The following is a 14,772-nucleotide window of genomic DNA, read 5'->3' as shown; positions in this document are numbered from 1 at the left end:
TCACATCTGCCCGCTGTGGACTTATGAAGCCTACAAAACTATACAAAAAGCCTCTAAAGTACAAGCAATCAGAGAGTTCCTACTGTGGCTCAGCAGGTTAAGAACCCAACTGGTACCCATGAGGGACTGGTATCCATAAGGATGCAGGTTTGATCCCTGCCCTCTCTCAGTGGGTTAAGGATCCGGCATTGCCATGAGCTATGGTTCAGGTTGTAGATGTGGGCTCAGATTGTGCATTGCTGTGGCTGTGGTGTAGGCCGGCAGTTCCCTAGTCAGGGAACTTCCATATGCCACACCTGCGGCCCTAAAAAAAATAAAAAAGCAATAATCTTTAAGTTGGTTAAAATCTGGGAGGAAGGGGAAAGAATTAGGAAGATAATTATTTGATTTGCATATTTACCTATGTTACTAATACTAACTTAATTATTCTTTTGGATCAGTTTAGATCCTTTGGCTATTTGGAAAATAATCAAATGTGCAACATTCACTTAGAGGTCACTAGTATTATTTTATAACTACCTTCTTAGATTACAAAAAAAATTCCACATCATAGCACCAAAGACTCAGAAGAAACTAACTTTTAGAACTCAGGAAGCAACACACAGCTTATGGACAAAAAGTAAATCAGAAATAAAGAAGAGAACTAGCATGGTTGCATCAAAATTTAAAAGATCGTAAAATACACTGAAAACATGGAATAGACACAAAGTTTTAAAAATACCGTTTTATAAAAGGACTCTTGAGACGGGATTAAGATGGCGGAATAGAAGGACTGGAGCTCAACTTCTCTCCTAAAAACAACAAAATTCACAACTAAAGACTGAGCAATCTCCACCCAAATGGACCAGAACCCATACCCTACTCCAGAAGAAAAATAGGAGGCCACATCAAGAGGTAGGAGGGGTGACTTCGTGATATAAACAAACCCATACCTCCCAGGTGGGAAGCTGCACAGACTGAAAACTAACTGGCTCACAGAGACTCACCTACAGGAGTGAGAGCTCTGAGCCCCACATCAAACCCTCACGTGCTGGGATATGGCACTGGGAGAAAGAGCCCCTGGAGCATCTGGCATTGAAGGCCAGTGGGGCTTGTGCACAGGAGCTCCATGGGACTGGGGGAAACGGAGACCCCATTCTTGAAAGGCGCACACGGACTTTCACGTGCACTGGGTCCCAGGGCAGAGCAAGGTCTCCATAGGAATCTAGGTCAAACCTGACTGCAGTTTTTGGAGGACATCCTGGGAAAACAGGGGTGAATGTGGCTTGTTGTGAGGGAAGGACATTGAAGGCAAAGCTCTCAGGGAATATTCAGCAGTTGCCTTTCTCTGGAGGGGGCCATTTTGGGAAAATCTGGCCCCACCCATCAGTCAGCAGCTGAGAAGCCCCAGGGCAAACAACAACCCAGGTAGGATCACAGACCCGCCCCTCAGTAAACAGGTTACCTAAAGAGCCTCAGGCACACAGCAGCCCCTAATCCCATCCAGAGACTAAGCCCCACCCACCAGAGGGATTAGAATCGGCTCCTCCTACCAGGGGGCAGGCATCAACCCCTCCCATCAGGAAGCCTACAGCAAGCCCCCACACTGACTTCAGCCACAGGGGGGCAGACATCAGAAGTAAGAGAGGCTATAACTCTATTATCTGTAAGAAGGTCACCACACCAAACACCTATAAAAATGAAAAGACAGAGAACTATAACTCAGATGAGGGAGAAAGAAAAAACCCCAGAAAAACAGCTAAGCCATGAGCAGATTCTCAGCCTCCAGGAAAAAGACTTTAGACTGTTGATGCTGAAGATGATGCAAGACATTGGAAATAAACTGGAGGCAAAGATGGATAACTTACAGGAAACACTGACCAAAGAGATACAAGATATAAAACTCAAACAAGAAGAGATGCGAAATAAAAAATGCACTAGAAGCAGCTAACAGCAGAATACAGGAGGTAGAAGAACGAATAAGCGAGGTGGAGGACAGATTAGAAGAAATTACAGATGCAGAACAGAAAAGAGAAAAAAGATTGAAAACAAATGAAGAGAGTCTCAGAGAACTCTGGGACAACGTTAAACGCACCAACATCCGTATTATGGGGTGCCAGAAGGAGAAGAGAGAGAGAAGGGGACAGAAAAAATATTCCAAGAGATAATAGCCGAAAACTTCCCTAACATGGGAAAGGAATCACTCACTCAAATCCAGAAAGGGCAATGAGTACCATATAAAATAAACCCAAGGAGGAACACACCGAGACACATAATAGTCAAACTGACCAAAATTAAAAACAAAGAGAAAATCTTGAAAGCAGCTAGGGAAAAGAAACAAGTCACATACAAGGGAACCCCAATAAGGTTATCGGCAGATTTTTCAGCAGAAACTCTGCAGTCCAGAAGGGAGTGGCATGATATACTTAACGTGATGAAAGGAAAAAACCTCCAACCAAGAATACTCTACCCAGCAAGGCTCTCATTCAGATGTGAAGGAGAAATAAAAACCTCAGATAAGCAAAAGCTGAGAGAATTCAGCAACACTAAACCAGCCTTACAACAAATACTAAAGGAGCTTCTCTAGGCAGGAAAGAAAAGATCAGCAACAGGAAACAAAAATTCCACAAATGACAAGGCTTACCAGTAAAGGTAAGGTATATACAGTAAAGATACGAAATCATCCATGCACAATTATACCATCAAAATCAGAAATCATGAGAAGAGGTGGGTACAAATGCGGGACACCAGAGATGAACTTGCAATTAAGAGAACAACAACTTAAAACAATCTCATATACATATAGACTCCTACATCAAAACTTCAGAAGAACTGCAAACCAAAAATCTACAACTGATACACAACAAGGACTCTCTGGAGAAGAAATATATCTCATAGTAAATAAGTGCATAATCCACCATGAAGGGGGTCATCTGACATCATTCTTGGAATGCTGAAGTCTTACATCTGATTCTGATTTCCTCTCCATCAAAGAATTTATGATAATTATAATTAAACAATGTGACTGTACAATTAAATAATACAGTTCTACAACTGTATTATTAATAACCATTTCTCTCCATGGTACAATGTAAGGTCTATAATGTCTTGTTTATCAAATCACCTAGAATGGTGTAATGCCTATATGGAAGAATCAATAAGATGTAACAAATTGTGAGGACATATTTATATAGTTACACTGTTTTTTAACCAATTTATGCATTTTATATTTTACTTATTCTCAGCATATTTTCCATTCCACTTCTCCAGTGGGAGTCACTTAATCTGTTTCTTAAGATCCATAATATAATAATCTGTGTGAATGTAATTGTGTGTAAATGTATGTATTTTATTCTGTAAAAAATAAAAATAAAATTTCAGAATAACCCCAAAAAAAATAAAAGGAGTCTTGGAAAGTTTATGACCTAGATAAGAAATCTAATCACTAATCACCACATAAAGCAGATCTTTCGTGGTAAAGGAGTGAGTTATCAATGTAGCAAACAGACAATTACACTCTTAGAGTAGATTTACAGTGTTTAGCACTGATCTTAACTTCTCTGACCAAAAGATTCTTGCAATTCTAAACTAGAAAAATAATAAAAATAGCTAAACTATGCCAACTTCTCAAAATAAGTTTTAACAAACACGGCTAATGTAACTCGCTATAAAAAAAAAAAAAACAACTACCATTCATAATTCCTACCAGAAGAAAGGAATTGTCAAATTACAATTATAAACTCTAGCTATCAATATGAAAACATTCAGCATCTATGCAAAAGCATTAAGTATTGAATTTGCCTAGGAATTTGCTAAATTAAAAAATCATTCATTTTCCTTTTCTAAAAATCATACAATTTCACTAGAATGTCCAGAATGTCCAGTTTCACACCGAAAAAAAATATATACCCCCAACTTTCTTTTTAAAAGGCAGATTATATTACCAAGTTAAATAAACTAAAGTGAAAATTCAAAACTGGTATGTTATCATTTTAAGCATAAGGAGTTTCTGCTGCAGCTCATCAGTAAGAAACTAGCCTAATATCTGTGAGGATGACGGTTCGATTCCGGGCCTCTCTGGGTTAAGGATCCAGCACTGCGGTGAGCTGTGGTGTACATCACAGATGCAGCTTGGATCTGGAGTGCTGTGGCTGTGGTGTAGGCCAGCAGCTGCAGCTCTGATTCCACCCCTAGCCTGGGAACCTCGGCATGCCACAGGTGCAGTTCTAAAAAAGCAAGAGAAAAAAAAAAAAAAAAAAAAAAAAACTAAGACTGTGTGTAAAAGAGAGAGACTGAGAACACGGCAAAGACCTGGTGATTCTTTGAGAAGTCAGACAGTGTGAACTCTTACTGCTTGAAACTGCAAGAATGACTTCTACCCAAGGCAGAAGACAGTACTCTAACAAGGTGAAATACAGAGGACTATACCGAATGTGTATGTTTGAGACACAAAGAACCGGGATTCTCTTATGACCCAATGGGTTAAGAACGTGGCTCAGGTCACTGCTGTGGTGCGGGTTCAATCCCTGGTCCAGGAACTTCCAAGTTAGGCCCCTGCAGCCTCCCCTCCAAAAAAGAGAGAGAGAGAATAGAATGCTCATAAATAAACCTGTAATTTCTCCCATTTCAGTAAATAGGTTTCCTCAATAAGGCCCAGAACATTGGTGTTCCCATCATGGTGCAGCGGAAACAATTGACTAGCATCCACGATGACACAGGTTCGATCCCTGGCCTCGCTCAGCGGGTTAAAGATCCGGTGTTGCCCTGAGCTGTGGTGTAGGTTGAAGATACAGCTCAGGTCTGGCGTTGCTATGGCTGTGGTATAGGCCGGCAGCTACAGCTCCGATTCGACCCCTAGCCTGGGAACTTCCATATGCTGTGGTGCAGCCCTAAAAAGACAAAAGACAAAAAATAAATAAATAAATAAGGCCCAGAATATTATAGACAAATAACCCCCAAGTTCATAGAGCACAGTGTCCTGACACCAACCTAAATAAGGAAGCAGAGTTTAGAGAATTTACTCCAGGTGGGAGAATTCAATATTGGCAACAGTTTCCACCGAACTGAGGAGAGGACCAACCCTCTCGGCTTTAGAGCCACAGAGCTTCAGTGACACAATGAGGCTGATTAGGGTTTTTGTTTGAACTATCTCAGTTAAACACCACCACAGGTGAATGTTAAATAAGAGACCCATGGATAAACTAGGAGGGTACTACAAATCCCGATTCAGATGATGGCACTCTAGGGGGTTTTTCCCTCCCCTAGATTCTCTCTCCTTTACTTGGGCGTGGGGAGGGGAGATTAAAGGTAAATTTTTCAAAAAGATACTGCTCCAAGCATCTACTAATAAAGAGCTAGCTTAGCAATAAATGTCTCACAATTGATTATTTATCATTTACGTGGTTGATTTATAGTTGGCTACTATTTATATGTTCTCCCTTATTCTTCTGACTAAATGTATACACTGTTGTCATTACATTACACTGAACATGTGATTTATTACATCACAAATTTGGGGGCTATTTAGGGTTTCTATAATAATTCCCTCTAACCCCACAATTAAAAATACTCAGTTTCTCTAAAAAATTTAAATCTCTTTACTCTCACTGTAACAGTAGGATATTCCTCCTCCTAAAACAAAGGAATCGCTGTCATTTTCCTGGACGAAGTAACTCCATCCAATCAAAATACCCTTGAATTAAAAAGTTAACTTCCTTACATTCAAGACTAATTACCAAAAATTATAGATGGAAAAGTCCACATTAAAAAGGTAAGTCTACAGATGCTTCCCAGCCGATCCCCGCTGTTTCATAAGAACTGTGCACAGATTCCAGAGCACTACTGTAACTCCCATCTCTCTCAGGAAAAGAACTTAAACTGTTGACTGAATATTCTGCAAAACAGCATTAAAATCAAGGAGGTTCCTATAAAATGATAGTTTTCTAACATTTTTCCCTAGGGTAGATGTGTGAAAACTTTATTATCAAATGCCAAGCTTCCAACTCAAACACAAAATTTCTAAAGATGCCACATGATAGTTCATTTCACAATTCCCAAAATAAAATGAATTCATGGGTGACCCTTCTGAGTTACGGTTTTTCCACTGGGGTCGCCAATACAGATGTTACTTATGTGATTAGACACTTAAAATCGAGAGACTTTCAGGAAACCTGCAAAATACTTCTGAATTTCCTCTAAAGGGGAAGAAAGCGTCAGCGACAGGACACATGGGTCCTAGCCCTTAAGTACACATTTTCCCACATTCTGAGCATTGATATAGTTACCTTACAAGTAGCTTCCTAAGAGCTTTTTTGGTTTTTCCTACACAACAAAATACAAGGAAAACCCACCTTCCACAAACCACACATAAATGACAAGGAGGCTTCGGAAATTCACAAGCAAACAAACCTCAAGCAAAATCACAAGTTACACCAGGTAGAGTGACAACTTAAAGTATATTTCACTCAGGTGCCAAGCACACAATCACTACAAGAGTCCAGAGGTCTTCTCCCAAGGGTTTATTACTATTTTGGTACGGAGCCAGACGCTTCTACTTTAAATAAAACCTGAGATCTGGAGTCTGTCCTCTCAATATGTAAGTACTTTAAAGTAACAGCAACACCTACTGTTTGCAGAGTGATGTCTGTGTACTGCTCTACAGTTTAAGAAGCTCTTGCACACGAGTTTTTGTTGTTTAAAGAGACGTGTGCATCTTCAAAATATATGATTTGTGGTTCTTGTTTTGGGGTAGAGAGAAATGCCTCCCCATTTATGACACAGATGAAAGGCTACTTCCTGGTGCCACCTGCTGCCCGAGACAGGGCGACTCTGGGAGGGTCTATGCAGCGCAGGATAGACAAGGGGGGACAGTTCAAGGGGGTCTCAGTTCTAAGTTAAAGTAAGCTTGACCTGTGGGTAACGTCCCCCAGACAGTGAGGGAGGAGTTCTTCTCCCCCCAACCCACTCCACCAGCCCTGAGGGTCTTTAGAGAGAGAACTTAAAAGCACGTGCGGGCAGGACCAGGACCGGAGGCCAGGAAAAGAGCCTCGGCCTTCAGGGTGCCCATCAGGAGAGCAGCTTCAGCCGCCTGGGGTGGGCAATGCGCCCCAAGAGGAATGTGCCTGCGAAGTGCCACAAACAAAGCGATGCCCAACAGTTTAGGAAGATTACATTGACAGGAAGGAGTGAGGAGGCAGGAGAAGAAAGAGCAGCCAGAAAGGCTGCCGGCTCAGAATCCGGCTCAGAATCTGGATGATAAGCGATAAAGGCTTGAAACACTGACGATAGCTGCAGAGAAACCAAAAATATGACCAGACTGCAGAAGCAGAGGAGGAATGAACAGAGCGTGTTTTCTACCTGAACAGGAGGTAAAAAGAGATGGTGAAGAAGAGGGCAAAATCTGGAACGTGACTGACAAGAATGAGTGTATTCTCAAGACGGAACAGCCCGGAGTAGGGAGGGTATTTACGTGGAGACTGAGGGAGGCCGGACTTCCAAAGTCACCGCATCCATCAAATGGGGGGAAAAGCCCCGGCACCATCCGCCTGGAAGGCGGGGGAGAGAGATTTCGAAATCTTCAGCCACAAGGGGGTGCCGAGGGACGAGGAAGCGGCCGAGAGAAAACTGGGCAGAGAGGTGATGAGGAAGGCTCTGGCTTTGTCAAAGGCATGGAAGAAACTAGAAAGAAGTCACCCCCTCCACCATGTTCAGAATGGGCGATGGTGTAGGTCAAAACCCTTAGAACTCAGAGATAACTTGGAAGGGTTTCTCCACAATAACTCTGCCATGTTATCCCTCAATACCTACTACACCAAGGAAAGCAGCTAAGGAAAACTGCTCTTCCTTCAGGTTTTTGGAAAACCTAAAGTAGCTCAGATTGCTCATATATTCCTCATCCATCTTCTCAAAACATCCCAGTATGAGAAAGAAGCAATCACTGTCCCCATTTATCAAAGAGGAAGAGAGGAGAACTGTCTTACCGCCACCACCCCCCCCCCAGCAGAAATAATGCTCCTGTGCTTGATCTGGGATACAGCTGATTCTGTACTCTGAGGTGGCACTCAATCAAATCATGAGCGGGTTGCACTGCTATTAGCTCCCCCAAGAAGTGAAGGGACCTGCTCGGAAACCCCTAATAAGAGGTTAACAGAGCTTCATGATGAAGAATCTGAATTCATCCCAAGAGCCCTTCTTTTTAAAATTCCTACTTTTAGATGTATTTTTAAATTAGGCCTTTTAGAATTATGGGAAAGTCCCTAAAACAAGCTTCATGGAAGAGGAAACATTTAGAATCTCATTTCTATACTGATGCTCTAACTTATGCTTAATTTATACTGTCTTAATAAGAATCTGTGCTGGAGTTCCCGTTGTGGCAGAGCAGAAACAAATCCGACTAGGAACCATGAGGTTGCGGGTTCGATTCCTGGCCTCGCTCAGGGGGTTAAGGATCCAGCATTGCCGTGAGCTGTGGTGTAGGTTGCAGACATGGCTCAGATCTGTGGTGCAGGCCGGCAGCTACAGCTCCAATTTGACCCCTAGCCTGGGAACCTCCATATGCCACGGTGTGGCCCTCAAAAGACAAAAGACAACAAACAAACAAACAAACAAAACAAGATCCTGTGCAATGTGCCGGATTCCTACTTAAGTATAGAAAAGTTTGGTGACTCTCACAGTTCTTTTCAAATATTGACGGCATCATTTAAATTAGCTGAAAATGCCACAGAATTTTCCCACCAGAGTTTAACACAGTCTTAGTGGAACTACTTATAAGCACATGCAAAATCTGTAGGTTTTACCAATTTCCAGACAGGCTGCCCACCATAATCAAACTAACAGTTGCACTTAGCTTTACATCTTTCAGGCACACTGTGCCAAGAAGTAATTTGGCTCTTTGAAAGCAAAGCCTATCACGTGATTTATTGCAAGAGCTACAAAATATTCTTTTCTCCAAAATAGCTGGCAAACATATAAGTATTCAGTGAAATCTACTTTACTGCCTGTTCCAAAGGACTAATAAATGAAAACAGAGTAGAGGTATGACGTGAACCAAGACTCTAAGAACAAATACTGTATGGTACTGAGAAAAATATTATAAGCATATTTCATTCCAAATGAACGAAATTTATTACCTACAATAACTCTAGTTCATGCTTCAGGGAAGTGGGGGTGGGAAATGAAAGACACTCTCTTTAAGAAAGAATATTTAAATGGCAAACACACTCATTCCAGTGAATGAATGTGATTCTGTAATTCAGAAAACCACCCCACTACCAAATGTGGTCCAACAGCATGTCTCTTTTTTAATGCTTTATTTATCAGTAAGTTCTAACTTACCCTTACCAGGATTACCATTACTTATTAAAGATTACTTATGCCACAATAAAAATTCAATCTACACTATTTTTTCAAAGAATTCAAATAACAACTTACATTTTCTCCCCCCAGGGGAACAACCGATCTTTTTTTGTTATTTCATTTTTTTTTAATTTTATTGACGTATAGTTGATTTACAATGCTGTGCTAATTTTTGCTGTATAACAAAGTGATTCAGTTATACATAATACAAACTATCTTTAAATTATAAAGAAATAAATTAAAAGTTAGCTAAGTACTTCGAAAGTAAACTATTTTCTCAGGACAAATGTATCACTTTTAGTACATAATCTCGAATTGGCTGTTTAAAAAAAGAGCTCTTCAAAAACGAGTTAAGCTTCCACCATCAGTCTTGAAGGGGATGCTTCACAAAATCTCATTTTCCAGGAGAAAAGACCATCGTTTTGGTGCTATTCCGTGTAACAGACCACAAGCTTAAAGTATTCACTATGTGTCAACTTTATGCAAATTAATTTAAACTTCATAATAATTGAATCTACATACTGGGAATGTTGATCCTATGTCATGAAAACACCTCCATAGTCTGCAGGATACCTCGCATGCCTTTATCTCTTGCCACGAAAAGGGACACCACAACAAAAAACTACTGGAAGTGACAGCTCAATAAAATCACAAAACCAAACTCAGGCGAGAACGTCCACAGGCCACTAAGTCCCTTCCCTGGCTTCAAGGGCTACTTCACATAAACTCTATGGTACATTCTTACAGTTCTCTGACTAAAGAGATTTCAGAAACCGCTTCAGTGATTCAGTCATCCAGTCGGGATGGGATGGGCCTTCCTTTAATGCAGCGGCTGAAAACTGGGGTGATTCTGCCCCCCAGGGGACATCTGGCCATGTCTCAGCTGTCACAACTTGGAGGAGGTGCTACTGGCATCTGGTGAGCAGAGGTCAGGGACGCTGTCAAAAATCCTACAATGTACAGGACAGCAGCCCCCACGACAAAGAATTATCTGCCCCAAACATCAATCGTGTTGAAGCTAAGAAACCCTGCTTTCATGGAACCTAAGCACTGCTTTCAGTCACTCTACGAAGGTGATTTTATTGGCTATGACTATAAATGTCTAACTTAAAAAGGGGAGAGCCAGAAGAGTCCCCGGGACCTCTAACCAAATGCTGGCAGGCGCGGCAGCAGAACTGACAAGCTGCAGGCAAACTGCACAGCACTGGACAAACGTCAGCAGTATCAGTCGTCGTCACCACGGGGTACTGTCCCCATCATCTGGAAAGCCCCTGGATCTACACACAGCCTCGCAAGTTTGATAATTTCCCCCACTGTCCACCTACTCCCTTTTCACTCCCCACTGTGGAGTTTTCTAGTGCAGCCCACAGGCTTGTTCTCTTCTGCAGAGGGATTAAAAATAGCATGAAAAGCACGTCAGAAGACATGAAAATAGTAAATAACCTAAGGTGCTTTCCATCCCGGAAAGTCTATGATTTAACAGGACTTAAAAGGTTTGTAAATCAGATCTGGAACTTGAAAAGAGATCGGCAGCTTAAAGAAACAGTCCCATGAATAAATAAACATCTAATGTAAAATAATCATCAAAAGAATATTCGTGCAGATATATGTATGTAACTGCACAGGCCTGGCTGAGGGAGGAGAATGAAAGGGAGCTGAAATGCTGGGCGGCTTCGTAAAACCGCCCTGGCAGGGAAGATGCCTGTTTAGAGGTTAAAAAACAATCTATATCTTCACATATCCTAAAAGAGTACGGAACTCTGAAATGCACAATAGAAAAACCTTTTTAAACAAATCTTAATGAAAAGAAAATCTCAGGCTCCAGAAACCTTCCTGATCAATATGGAATTGATAAATAAATGATGGCCCAGCCACATATCACAAAGCCATCACAAATCACACTGAAGGAGATTTAGTGGCACGGATACATGCTCACAATACCATACGGGAAGACATTATCAACAATATATAGAATGTATCAATCCTGCAGCAAATGTAAATCTACAGCAGTGAATAAATACATACAAGGGGAGGCATACACAGACGCACACCAAGAGAGGCAGGAAGGAGGAGGAGGAGGTCTGCCCAAATGCTCACCGCCGTTATCTGAGGAGTGGGAAGGGCACGGCTGATTTCTATTCCTTCTTTGTGTTTTGTGCTATCTTCAAATTGTCCCACAGTGAGAGTCTTTTGTTACGATTTGTACTTATTACACATTTGAATACATTACAAATCTAAGGTCCCCCCAATGAGAAAACAAACAAACAAACAAAAAACAAATGGGGATATGCCAACTTTTCAGTTAAAGACACCACCTTCAGAGGCAACAAAAGCGAACCTCTGCGGAGCGCTGCTATGATCGCGCGCCTGGCCCTTTTCTAAGCGCTTCAAATGGATGAACATATTTAAACCCAACCAAAATAGATGTGTAAAAAGAGCCCTGGACTACCAGGAGCTGGGAACAAACATTAGTCCTGCTAGGAATTTCCGTTCCCATGGCTCGAAATGGGGGAGCTGGATGATCTTTAAAGGTCCTCTCCAGGCTGCACTGAGATACTACCCGTGAAAGACTGTGGTCAAACGAATGTCGGTAAGGAAGCTTCTAGAGAATGAAGGGGCAGCTGCATGCCATCTCAAAAACAAAACCGTACTAAAAAGGAACATAGGATACGTCTCTCAGTTCCTCCTCCTTAATATTTGTACAAGAGATTTCATAACACGCTAAAAAAAAAAAAAATGTCTAGAGGCCCACATTTCCCCAATATTTGCACACAACCGATCAGAGATGAAGTCTGGTGTCTTCAGAGAATCACTGAAAGGTGCCATGTGTTGTTAAAGACTGTGGTTGCTTTGACCAATAAACCTATAGTCAACAAAAAAACTTTAAAAAGAAATATCTTAATCGCCCTGAGGGCGACCACTTTAGTGTCTGATTAGCGAGATGCAAAGAGCTACTAGGATTCACCAAAAGGACCCACTTCTGAAATACACCCCAAACCTCGATGCAACGCTGAATGGAAGACGAGGGGCCAGGGTGCATGTCCTCTCTCGGGGCGGAATTACAGCTACGTGGTCGAGAGAATTTGGGCTTCCCAAGGGGATGTGGGATTGTTCCCGACGCTCACGGCCGGGCAGGTGGTGGCCAGCCGTGGTCCAGCGGTTCACGCGTGGGTCGGGAGGAACCACGGAGGTGTGGGGATGACACTGACCTGTTTGGTCTACCTCGTGCCTCACTTGCCACCATCAATAGCAGGTTCGTGGCTATCTTCGGTAACAAAATGAGTAAGAGATAAACGCAAGTCTGTTCAAAACAAAACCACCGGTGGGTCTATGACGGGATTACCCAGGTTTAAACCACACGCTGTGGATTTAGGAAACACAAAGACACCAAGGCACAAAACAAATTCAGAATCCAAGTGCGAAAGACACATTCGGCTGGAACACAAAAAAGACTTGAAATTGCTGGAACGGCCCTGGGGCCCCGCGGGCGACCCCGCTTAACCGGGACCCGGGTCCGGCTGGAGTCGCAGCCGCCGCCCCGCTGCCCACACCGTCCTCCCTGCGGGGCGCGCGGCAAACCAACGGCGACAAAGCGGACCCCGCAACTTCACGGCGCCGGGCCCCAAGGCCGGGCCGAGCTGCTCGGCGCGGAGGGACGGACCCCGGGCCGCCAGCCGGCCGCGGGCGGGCGGCGCCTCATTCCGGGGCCCCCGCGAGCGCCGGACCCGGGAGCTCGGAGGGGGCGCGCCCGCCGACCCGGCCGGCCGGCCCTGCGCGCCCGGATCCCCGGCGATCGCCCCCGCCGCCGCCTAGGTCCTGGTGGGCAGCGGACGGGCGTCCGGGCGCCGAGCCCGCCACCGTCCCGGAAGCCACCCGCCCCGGCCGCCCCTCACCTGTGCCCGCCGCGCCCCGCGCCTCAGAGCGCAGAGAGCCGCCGCCCGAGCCGCCGCCGCCGCCGCCGCTCCGCCCGCCCCGGCGCCCGCGGCCGCGCCGCCGCCATCTTGGCTCCGGTCGGAAGTGACGTCGGGCGGCGCCGGCCGTGCGGCCTCCCGGACCCGCACCGCCCGCGCCGTCGCCGAGGGCCGCGACCCCCGGCCGCGCAGAACCCGACGCTCGGCCGCCCGAGGGCCCCGGCCGCGCGCGCCCCCGACGACCCCGGGCCACCCTGGCTCAGCCGCGCGTTCGCCCCCGGGGCCCCGTCCTCCGTCCTCGCAGGCTCCGACGATCCCCGGCCGCGCTCGCCCCGACGCCCGGCCGCCCTCGCAGGGATCCTGCGGACGCCGCAGCTCGTCTCTCCCAGTCCGTCCGCACCGCAGGGCTGGAATTCCCGCGACTGAAAGTTACTGCAGGCAGCACAGCCTTTAATAAAAGGCGGAGGGGGAAGGAAAATGGGTTCTTCACCTCGTCCCTGTCAAATGAGTACACATAGACCCCATCTTCGCTCCAAAGGACCAGTCTAGACTCACCCAAAAGATCAAGCTCCGAGAGGGGGGATGCAGCTGGGTTCACTTGCTCCTTCATTACGAAAGGCTGTTTTTCGCCCGCCCTCCGTATCTAGCACTGTGTTACGGGCTGGGGCTAAAGCACAGAACGGGACATTGGCCTTGGCCTTGTGGGGCTTATTTGCAAACGAGGAAGCAGATAGACAGCCTGGGTGACGACGAGTAAATGCTCTCTTGGAGCTGAGCCGGATTGGGCTGGAGATGTCTATCGGACATCCAAGGAGCGACGTCTATCAGATATCTAGCAGGCAGCCGGCAAGGAGTCTGAAGTGGGGGAGAGGTGCAGGCTGGAGATGAGATAGAAAGTTGGGAGCTGCCGCATATGAATGGTATTTAAAGCCATGAGCACTTCAAGATAAAGCCCTGAGAATGAAATCAGGAAGATCTAAATGAAATGGGCCACATGAGGCTCCTGTGGAAAGGACCCACCCTAAGGAAGAGACATACTAAATTAAATGCAGGTGTGCTTTGGAGAAGGACTTTAGAAGGCACACACACACAAATCCGTCTATGTAACTAGGGTTTAATTTTAAGAAAACACAAGGAGTCAACATATAATCTTTTTATATGTAAAGGGATAATGCTAATGACCTAGTCAGGTAGAGTGAACAAATGAAGACAACCTCATCAGAGTACATTCAACAAAGGCTTAAAAAGTGTCAGTGTTGGAGTTGCCAGCCTGGCTCAGCAGCTATAGAATCTGACTGGCATCCATGAGGACGCAGGTCCGATCCCTGGCCTTGCTCAATGGATTAAGGATCCAGCACTGTCCTGAGCTGTGGTGTATGTTGCAGACACCACTTGGATCCTGTATTGCTGTGGCTATGGAGTAGGCCAGCAGCTACAGCTCTGATTGGACCCCTAACCTGGGAACCTGCATATGCGTCAGGTTCGGTCCCAAAAAGCAAAAAGGAAAAAAGTGACAGGGTCAGCACAG

General features: G+C 44.8%; 1 protein-coding gene across 5 annotated transcripts in view; it reads right to left on the bottom strand.

Moving 5' to 3' along the window:
• Window positions 1–13,346, bottom strand: part of PRDM2 (PR/SET domain 2) — a 120,287-nt gene extending 106,941 nt beyond the window's left edge. For all 5 annotated transcript variants that reach the window (XM_021097561.2, XM_084962865.1, XM_084962867.1 and 2 more), the window contains exon 1: window positions 13,227–13,346. The gene's annotated coding sequence lies outside the window, so the exon portion shown is untranslated. The remainder of the gene's footprint in view (window positions 1–13,226) is intronic.
• Between the last annotated feature and the right edge of the window lie 1,426 nt (window positions 13,347–14,772).

Source organism: Sus scrofa, chromosome 6 (assembly GCF_054392235.1).
Source record: "Sus scrofa isolate SSC_HxYL_T2T_F1_AM1 chromosome 6, Sscrofa_HxYL_maternal_Yorkshire_Landrace_v2.0, whole genome shotgun sequence".
NCBI lineage: Eukaryota > Metazoa > Chordata > Mammalia > Artiodactyla > Suidae > Sus > Sus scrofa.
The sequence above is the reverse complement of the archived record's forward strand: the minus strand, read 5'-3'. Positions and strand labels throughout refer to the sequence as shown.